Genomic DNA, 8,690 nt, shown 5'->3' on the forward strand with positions numbered 1-8,690 from the left:
TGGTGGGGAGGGGCTGGGAGGCGGGGGGCCTGCGTGAAGGGGTGTGGCTAGCAGGGAGGGAAGGGCGGGGCCGGCAGCAAGGTGGGGGCGGGGCCTGTGGGGAAGGGGCCGGCGGGGCCGGCGGAGCCGGGGAGGGGAGGGGGCGGGGCTGGCCGGGGAGGGGGCGGGGCTTGGACTCTGGTGGGCGGGGCTGGTAGGAAGGGGCGGGGCGAAGCTACTTCCTTTCTCTTTCTCAATTCGCCGGGTACCTTCAGGGCCCCAGTGACGCCCCTTTAAGCCTTCCTGCGCTTCAGCACCCGTGTTGCTTAAGCCCTCAGGAAGGTGGGGTGCGGTAGGACGCAACTCCTGGCCCCCGTCGGGACAAAGCGCAACCGGCCACTAGCTACCAGGCTGTGTCAACGTCCGCCCCTCCGCAGGCTGGGGTCGGCCGCGTCCCGCCACGAGCTGCCAGTGAGCCCCTTGCAGCGCCCCTAGAGAGTGAACTGACACTTGTGTTAAGTGGTGACCTCTGCCAGCTGTCCGTGCATCCCTTCCAGCTCCGCTCGTGCTCCTTTCCTGCCCTGCGCGCTAGAGCCGGACCCTCTGAGCCTCCCCCGTCCCCGATGGACCCTGCACTGGAGCCAGGCCCTCTGCGCCTCCTCTGTCCCCGGATGGCCCAGCGCTGCAGAGCTGTGCAGCAGGAAGCACTGGGAGGCGGTGTGGGAGGCAAGGCCTCCAGGGAGCTCCTAGGCAGGCACCTGCAGCCTCTGCGGCCTCCCCGCCACAGGGGCAGCTTCTCACAGCTCCGGGGCCTTGGAGCACCTGCCTCCGAGGGAACTTAGCAACCCTCCGTGACCAGCTTTCCCTAGGCTCTACAAGGACTCCCAGCGAGTCCTGCGGGTGCTTCTCCAGCATGTGCGGAGCTGTCGCTAGGCTCTCAGCCCTGGGGGGAAGGGGTCTCTTCTCTGGGAGCTTCATCTCAGCCCTCAGAGTAGTAGCTGCATCTTGTATTTAGAATCCTCGTGTTCTTCAGACCTCTCCTTGCTTTAACCAGCCAACCCTTTGTTGCTCTGCTATACTTAACACTTGTTTGTATAGCAACCCCAGGCATATTCCAGGTCCTTTGGCACATAGAGCGGAGGTGGGTGAAAACATCTTTCACTCTACCTTTTTTTTTTTTTTAAGATTTTATTCATTTATTCATGAGAGACACAGAGAGGGAGAGGCAGAGACACAGGCAGAGGGAGAAGCAGGCTCCATGCAGGGAGCACGACATGGGACTCGATCCCAGGACCCTAGGGTCACGCCCTGAGCTAGAAGGCATATGCTCAACTACTGAGCCACCTGGGTGTCCCTCACTCTATCTCCTGCACTAATTTAGCAGCCACATCCCCAAACACAAACAAGGCAGTGGACCTAGCAATTAGTCTCCCACTCATGTACCTTCACATATTTTGCAGCAGAGAACACTCCTCAAACTCCCCTTAGCCTGTGTGTCAGGAAAAACCCACTCTCCTCCTGTGCCTCCTTTGCTCTTACATGGCTGGCACTCTCTCAACACTGCTGACATCAGACGTCCAAGGGTTTTCCCCACACCAAGAAGTTCTGTGATTCCAGCAGAATGTCCCACACTTTAACTCACTTGGCAGCATCTACCCAGACATGGCATCAGATCCCAGGGGTTGAGGACTCAGTCCCATAAGACTGCCCACACAGATGCCAACAGCAGTCCAGGCTGTTACCTGTGCTAATTGGCTATTAATCTGGGCTCCCACAAGCCTCTCTTGGGCTCAGTTAACTTGCTAGAGTGGCTCACAGAACTCAGGAAAACAGTTCACTTACTGCTTACCAGTTTATTATAAAAGGACATGATAGGGGCTGTCTCAGTGAGTGGGCCAGGGCCCTAGGGTCCTCAGGGTTCTTGGATTGAGCCCTGCGTCATCCCACATCGTCTGAGCTCCCTGCTTAACAGAGAGTCTGCTTCTCCCTCTCTCTCTGCCCTTCCCCCATCCTCTCTGACTTTCCCTGTCACATAAATAAATTCTTTTTTTTTTCTTTAAAGGACACGATAAAGAAAACTGGTAAACATTCAGATGGGAGAGATGCCTACGGCGAGGTGTAGGGACAGGCACACGGAGTCCCCATGTCTCTCTGGGGGCACCACTCTACCAGCACCTCCAACGTGTTCACCAACCAAGAAGCTCTTTCCACCCCATAATTTGGGGGAAATAAGGAGGACCAAACAAATGAGAACAAGCAAGGCTATTTGTCCAGAGCCTGCTATAATGAGGGAGTCACTGCATCCCTTGGTTTGGTAGAGGCCCAAAGGCAGGTGGGGAGGGGGAGAACTTCATGGCTGAAAGATGGGGACTCAGAGCTGCCCTGCAGGGGCCGGGGGCCTAAGGAGCAGGAGGTGCTCTAAGTGGACGTGGGGCATGCCATGTGTTTGGTTTTCTCTGGTTGGTCCTGAGTTGGAACTGGGAACAAAAATTAGGTAAGATGTCAGGTGCTGACCAAGTCCTGGCTCTCTGGCTTATCTGGATTGTTATGTGGTATCGTGTGGCTTCCTGGGTTGTCACTAGAGACAGCAGTCTGAATTCCCCCAAGTATGACTTCTAGCAGCCAGCTTCCAGGGCGGGGTGGGGGTGGGGGGTCTTCTGCAGAGGAGGGCCTCATTTCTGAGCAGGCTGCACCAGGTCAGCTGGTGAGGTCTATGAATGGTCTGGCCGCTGGCCACGTGTTTATGCAGTTTCTCATAACCCACAGGATGAGGCAGCTGCCGTGCTCAGAGAACACAATATTCCTCCCAAGGTCACACCTCAGTTGCAAAGTGTCCAGAGGGCCTCCTTCCTCTTACCAGTAACCTTCCGAGCCCACCCTGTGGCCCCATCTCATGAACAAAATGACCGGAAAGGCCTGGGGGGGTGTTTAGTCAGTGAAGCGTCCAAGTCTTGGTTTCAGCCCAGGTCATCAAGCCCTGCATGGGGCTCCCTTTGCCTCTCGCTCCCCGGCTTGCACTCTTGTTCTCTCTGTGTCAGTTAAATAATTTTTTTAAAAAATAGGGACGCCTGGGTCGCTCAGTGGTTGAGCATCTGCCTTCTGTTCAGGTCATGATCCCGGGATCCTGGGATCGAGTCCTACATCGGCCTTCCCGCGGGAAGCCTGCTTCTCCCTCTGCCTATGTCTGTATGTTTCATGAATAAATAAAATCTTTTTTTAAAAGAATATGATAAGTAATTACTCAATGCAATCCCAAACCTTCCAAAACTTCCTTTCTACTCTTGCAATGAGACGCAGCACAGCTGTCTCTAGGGTTCTCTCTTTGAAGCAGGTTAATAAACCAAATTTAGGGATACCTGGTTTGTCCCTGGTGGATCTGGCTGTTGGGCTCTTTCACCCAGTTGAAGTAGCACCTCTTCCACTAAATCTTCAGATGCAACTTTTCCCTCCTCCAGCCTGAGTGCTTTCTCTGCATCTCCTGATGCTAGAGTCAACCATGCTCAGACATTCCCTCTACTAAACTATAAGGTCCTTTAGGGACTGCATGGGCTTCCTCTTTGTATCCAAGAAGTTCTAGTGAGACAAATGACACACACCTGACCAGGCTGAGACAGGAGGGCACTGATGGTTCCTAGACACGGTCTCATACAGATGCCTTCCCACTAGACTCGAGTTTTCCAGAACGCCCTGAACACTGGAGATTTATCAACTGGCCTGCTCGGAGGTAGTTTTCTCCGACCCACATGTTGGCTAGATTCCAACTAACTGGTGCGGTTTGTTCTTTATTTTTTTAAGATTTTATTTATTATTTATTCATGAGAGACACAGAGAGAGGCAGAGACATACGCAGAGGGAGAAGCAGGCTCCATGTAGGGAGCCTGACGTGGGACTCGATCCCGGGTCTCCAGGATCAGGCCCTGGGCTGAAGTCGGCGCTAGACTGCTGAGCCACCCGGGCTGCCCTGTTCTTTATTTTGTTAAGTGAATGTTTTCCCCATTCCCAAGGCTGAGAAGAATTCAGTGTTTTCATTCCTGTCCCTGATGCCCATCAACTAGCTCCCTCGTGAGAACAAAACGGCTAGCAAGTACCTAAGTCGGAGCTCCTCGCTCCGCTGTGCCCCCGGGGCCCCCGCCCCCCGCCGGCTTCCAGCCGCGCAGCCTTGGCAGCTCCGTGCGTCCAGAGCGGGGATGGAAGTAAAACCCCACCGCCCTCCGCCCAGACGGCCGCTCCGCAGAGGCAGGGAATAAAGAAAACATTTCTATGGACAAGGATCAAGGCAGAAACGGATGCGCATCGCGGGCACCGCGCTGAACGGCTGCTCGGCGTCCGCGGGCGGGGCGCCGGACCGGGCCTAGCTGCGCGCTCGCCGGGCCGCGGTGGGCGCCCAGACGTGAACCGGAAGGACCGGGCCCGCGGCCGGGGCGGAACTTCCGCCTGCGCCCTGTGACGTCACCGCACCCGGCTTCCGGTGGGCTGCGTGAGGACGCGACGCGCGGCGGGAGGAGGAGCGCGGGAGTCGTGTGTCTCTGGCGACTCCGGGGCGCCGGCATCCGAGGCCATCCGAGGCCGTCGGGGTTCCAGGCGGTGCCCCGCCGCACCGGCTGAGGCCCGGTGAGCAGCGGCCGCCGTGCGGGCCGAGCGCTCGAGGCGATGGGGTCGCGGCTCGTCGGAGCGCGGCGCGGACTGACCCCCCCGCTCCCGAGCCTCCGAGGGCCGAGCGCGGGGTAGTGGCGGCGCCCGGCCGTCCCGGAGCCCGCCCGAGGGGCTCGGCCTGCGGCTGCGGAGTGCGAGCGGAGCGCGGCCTGCGTGCGAGGAGGACTGCGGGGAGAGGCCGCGGCGGGGCGCGCTGCTGCTGGGCGTCGGGGTGCGGGGGCGCCCCGCTCGGCGGCCCTCGGGGCCCGGCAAGCGTCCAGCGTGCTGGGGTCTGCGGTGACCCTGTGCATTCCTGCACCGCTTGCCACAGCATCCTGAGACGGTTTGAGGCCTTGCCCTGCTCCATCCAGAGCGAGGTTATAGAAATTTCAAACAGGCTGCCGCCTCCTCCGGCTGCCGCGCTGACCTGGGCCACGTGTGGTCCCACGAGGCTGGTCAAGCGGCGACGGTCGGGGACCGTGCAGGTTGCGGAGCCCCCCGCCTGAACAGGCGCTCGGGACTGGGCCGTTTGCTGGGTGCCCGGCTCCCTGCTCACGCTGTTTCCTGACCCTCCACAGCCCCACGCACGCTAAAAATGAAGCTCAGGAGGAGTGGGGCCGCCCTCGGCAAATACCGCGTAGAAGGAGCGAGGGGCAAGGCTGGCCCCGCAGAGCCAGAGGTGAGGTTCCGCGCCCGCGCTGCTGCAGGGAGGCTTCGGGACCAGCCGGCTTGCTTGACTCGTAAACCTTAGTTCCCCGCGAGGTTCAGATCTTTGACCACCAGGAGGTGGTCTCGGTTGCACACGAGCAGGGTCGCCCAGCCAGAAACCCCCTCCAGGCATCGCGTCTGTTCCCTTCCCCATGCCTGAGCAGGAGGGAGGAGTGGGATCTTGACGTGGGTGGAGGGTCATGGCAGGGCAGCAGAGCCTTGGGCTCCTTTGGGTGGCTGGCCAGGCCACACCAACTCTCCGAGGCCAAGGCTTCCCGTAGACTTGGGGTCTGCTGTGTCTTCTGTCCAGGTGCAGACACTGAGCACACTGGGAGTTGGCTGCACCTTGGCTCATCTTTTTCTTTTTTCTTTTCTTTTCTTTCTCTTTCTCTTTCCTTCCTCCTTTTCCTTTCTTTTCTTTCCTTCCTTCCTTCCTTCCCTTCCTTCCTTTCCTTCCGGTTTTATTTATTTATGAGAGACACAGAGAGAGGCGGAGACACAGAGTGAGAAGCAGGCACCATGCAGGGAGACCGACTCAGGACTCAATCCCAGAACTCCAGGATCACATCCTGGCTGAAGGCAGCGCTAAACCGCTGAGCCGCCAGTGCTGCCCATTGGCCCATCTTTCTGAGGACGTTCGTGTGGCATGCAGCCGCAGGATGGAGGAGGTAATACAGAGCTGGCCTGCCTGCCCTCTGATGCTAGGGGTCCAGCTCTCCTATACCTCGTGGCCCACCACACATGCCAAGTGTCCTCTGGCTCCCATGTGTCACCCTGTGGGCACTGGGACTGGCAGGAGGTGCCACGCTCTGGCTGCTCCTGTGGAGAAGCATCAGCTGTTCCTCTCTCTAATCAGAGCCTCTTATGTCTCACCAGCATCCTTGAAATTGGGGGGCCACCTTGTCGGTCGTGGGACGGAATAGATCAGTCTCATCTCTTGTCTGACTGGCGCCTCTCCCGGCAGGCTCTGCTCTGGGTCCCTGCCCAGCACAGGATGTACAGTCTGCCCTCACCTGAGCCAGGTGCCAGAGCCAGAAGAACGCCGACAGGACAGGTGGCCTGGTCATCACTGCGTGGCTGTGTCTGCGATCTGCCGCGGTACACGTGCTGGAGAGGCCTGTCTTCACTTCTGTTCATTCCCATGAGCCCACCCCACCCCCACCAGAGAAGAAGTTAAGAACCACCAACTTGGTCTGACCTTCGTCTCCTAAGTCAGGTGATTGAATTCCAGAAAGGTTCATTGACTGCCTTTGAGACTTGGGATTCGACCAGGACCCTGGGAAGATCAGGCTGCTGCCAGAGTCCCATCACAGAGGCCCCGCAGCCCACCGTTTGGGGGGGTGGGTAGTGGCAGATCCAGATTCAGGTCCCATCACAGGTCTCTTAGGGGTAACAGGCTCCGAATAGTCCCTGGTCTTGTGCTCAGGGTGTTTGCTTGATATTCACAGCCAGTCCAGGTGCCTTGATCTCCTGCCAGAGGTCAGCGCCGGGGGTGTGGCCTGCCCATCATACACTGCAGGGGTGCAGCTGGATCTGAGCGGCCTTTGTGCCCCACCCCCAGCAGGTATGCTTCCTCACTGGCTACCCTTCTGGGAGGAGATGAAATTTCTGGCTCAGGTGCCGAGTGGGAGTGGGTGGCTCGGCCTGCTATGCATGTCTGACTGACATTTCTCTGCCTGCAGGTTTGGATGCCATGCTGTCCACTCCCAATATGGGTCCCTGCTCTACCTCAGGGCCCAGGCTTCTCTGACCTCTCCTGTGTGGGAAATGAGGGGTGGTTAATAAACAGTCTTTTTAGTTTGGGTGCAGCCAGCTGTGTGTGTCTCCTTGCCTCATGTGGGATCCAGGGAGCAAGAGCCCTGCCGCCAGGAAGGGAGCAGCTGCTGAGTTCCTTCGGCCTGACGAGTCTTTGCAGTGTGCTGAGTGGGTGATGGGCTACAACAGGTGCCATTGCAGGCATCCCCCCCCGGGGATCCTGGGTGGGCTCTGTCACCTTGACAGGCTTGTCCGCCTCTAGTCCTCCTCCCTGTGCGGTGGTCACTTCAGAGCAGGGCTCATCTCCATACATGGGCACACAGAGGTGTCCAGGCCCATGTGTGCGTGAAAGTAACACGTGCAGATGCAATGAGCCACCTTCACACTCCATATGGTACTGAGGTTGTGAGTGGAGAGGTACCCCGAGTCCTAGCAACTGTACCCTGAAACCCTCCTATCCCCCCATGCACACCCGGGTCGATGGGGAAAAGTGGAAGGTGGCCTCTCAGGAGCCCTGGTTCCACACACCCTGAGATGGGCTGGATGGAGATCAGAGAGCCGGGGACTGGGAGGGAGATTGGCATCTGTAGTGAAGGTGGGAGGGGGGGTGTCCCCCAGGGCCAGGGTGGGGCCCCAGCAACTGGCTTCCCCAGCTGACCTGCAAGGTCTGTCCCACCTGACAGGGGAGATGGCATGCAGTGTCACCCCAGCCTTGGGACAAATGAGGCATGAGAGACAAGTCCCACCAACCCCAGTGAGGCTCCAGGTTCCACAACAGCAGGCTCTCCCCCAGGGGCCAAATCCCCAACCTCAGAACCCTCTTGACATTTCTACTAGAAAAAGACCCAAGAACTGAGACGCCTGGGTGGCTCAGGGGTTGGGCGTCTGCCTTCTACTCAGGGTGTGATCCCTTCCTGCGTGGAGCCTGCTTCTCCCTCTGCCTGTGTCTCTGCCTCTCTCTGTGTCTCATGAATAAAGTCTTAAAAAAAAAATCCAAGAACTGTCCAGTGACGTGAAAATCCTGTCCAGTTCAGGTTTCAGAACAGGGGCTGAATTCCTCTCCATTTAAACCAAGGCTGGAGAACCTTCCCCCTGCAACCAGGGGTTGAGAGGTTGGGGAAGTGAAACCCAGGACCAGAGGGACCAGATTCTCCTGAGTGTCAGTGTGGAAAAGCCCTTCAAAAGCACCAACCCCAGAGGGGATGTACAGGGGACTCCCCAAAGCTTTGGAGGATGACCTGAGTCCCTATGGAAGTGTCAGGCCAACAGCCCCTGAGGATGGTGCACAAGGCCGTGGCCTGGATTTATGGGCTTTTGAGTAAGCACTCCCAACTTACTGGGTATCTATTTGTCATAATGAATTTGAAGGCAAAACCGTCCTTAACTTGCGTGTCGATTCTTTTAGAGATTTTTTTTTTATAAATTTTTATTTTTATTTATTTATGATAGTCACAGAGAGAGAGAGAGGCAGAGACATAGGCAGAGGGAGAAGCAGGCTCCATGCACCGGGAGCCCGACGTGGGATTCGATCCCGGGTCTCCAGGATCGCGCCCTGGGCCAAAGGCAGGCGCCAAACCGCTGCGCCACCCAGGGTTTTAGAGTTTAAAAAATGAGCT

The 8,690-nt window shown here is 57.8% G+C and overlaps 1 long non-coding RNA gene and 1 other non-coding gene across 3 annotated transcripts; both read left to right on the top strand.

Annotated features, from left to right (window-relative positions):
- The first annotated feature begins 4,444 nt into the window (after positions 1-4,444).
- LOC106558544 lies at positions 4,445-7,131 on the top strand. 2 transcript variants are annotated; one of them, XR_005371056.1, is made up of 6 exons: positions 4,445-4,590; positions 5,190-5,290; positions 5,798-5,987; positions 6,284-6,535; positions 6,768-6,883; positions 7,002-7,131. It is a non-coding gene; the product is annotated as an uncharacterized LOC106558544 (long non-coding RNA). The 2 variants fall into 2 exon arrangements; XR_005371055.1 differs by having other exon boundaries at positions 5,804-5,987.
- LOC119869671 lies at positions 4,879-5,010 on the top strand. The gene has a single exon (XR_005371762.1). It is a non-coding gene; the product is annotated as a small nucleolar RNA SNORA9 (small nucleolar RNA).
- Positions 7,132-8,690: the final 1,559 nt, after the last annotated feature.

Source organism: Canis lupus, chromosome 16 (genome assembly GCF_011100685.1).
Source record: "Canis lupus familiaris isolate Mischka breed German Shepherd chromosome 16, alternate assembly UU_Cfam_GSD_1.0, whole genome shotgun sequence".
In the NCBI taxonomy this organism is placed as follows: Eukaryota; Metazoa; Chordata; class Mammalia; order Carnivora; family Canidae; genus Canis; species Canis lupus.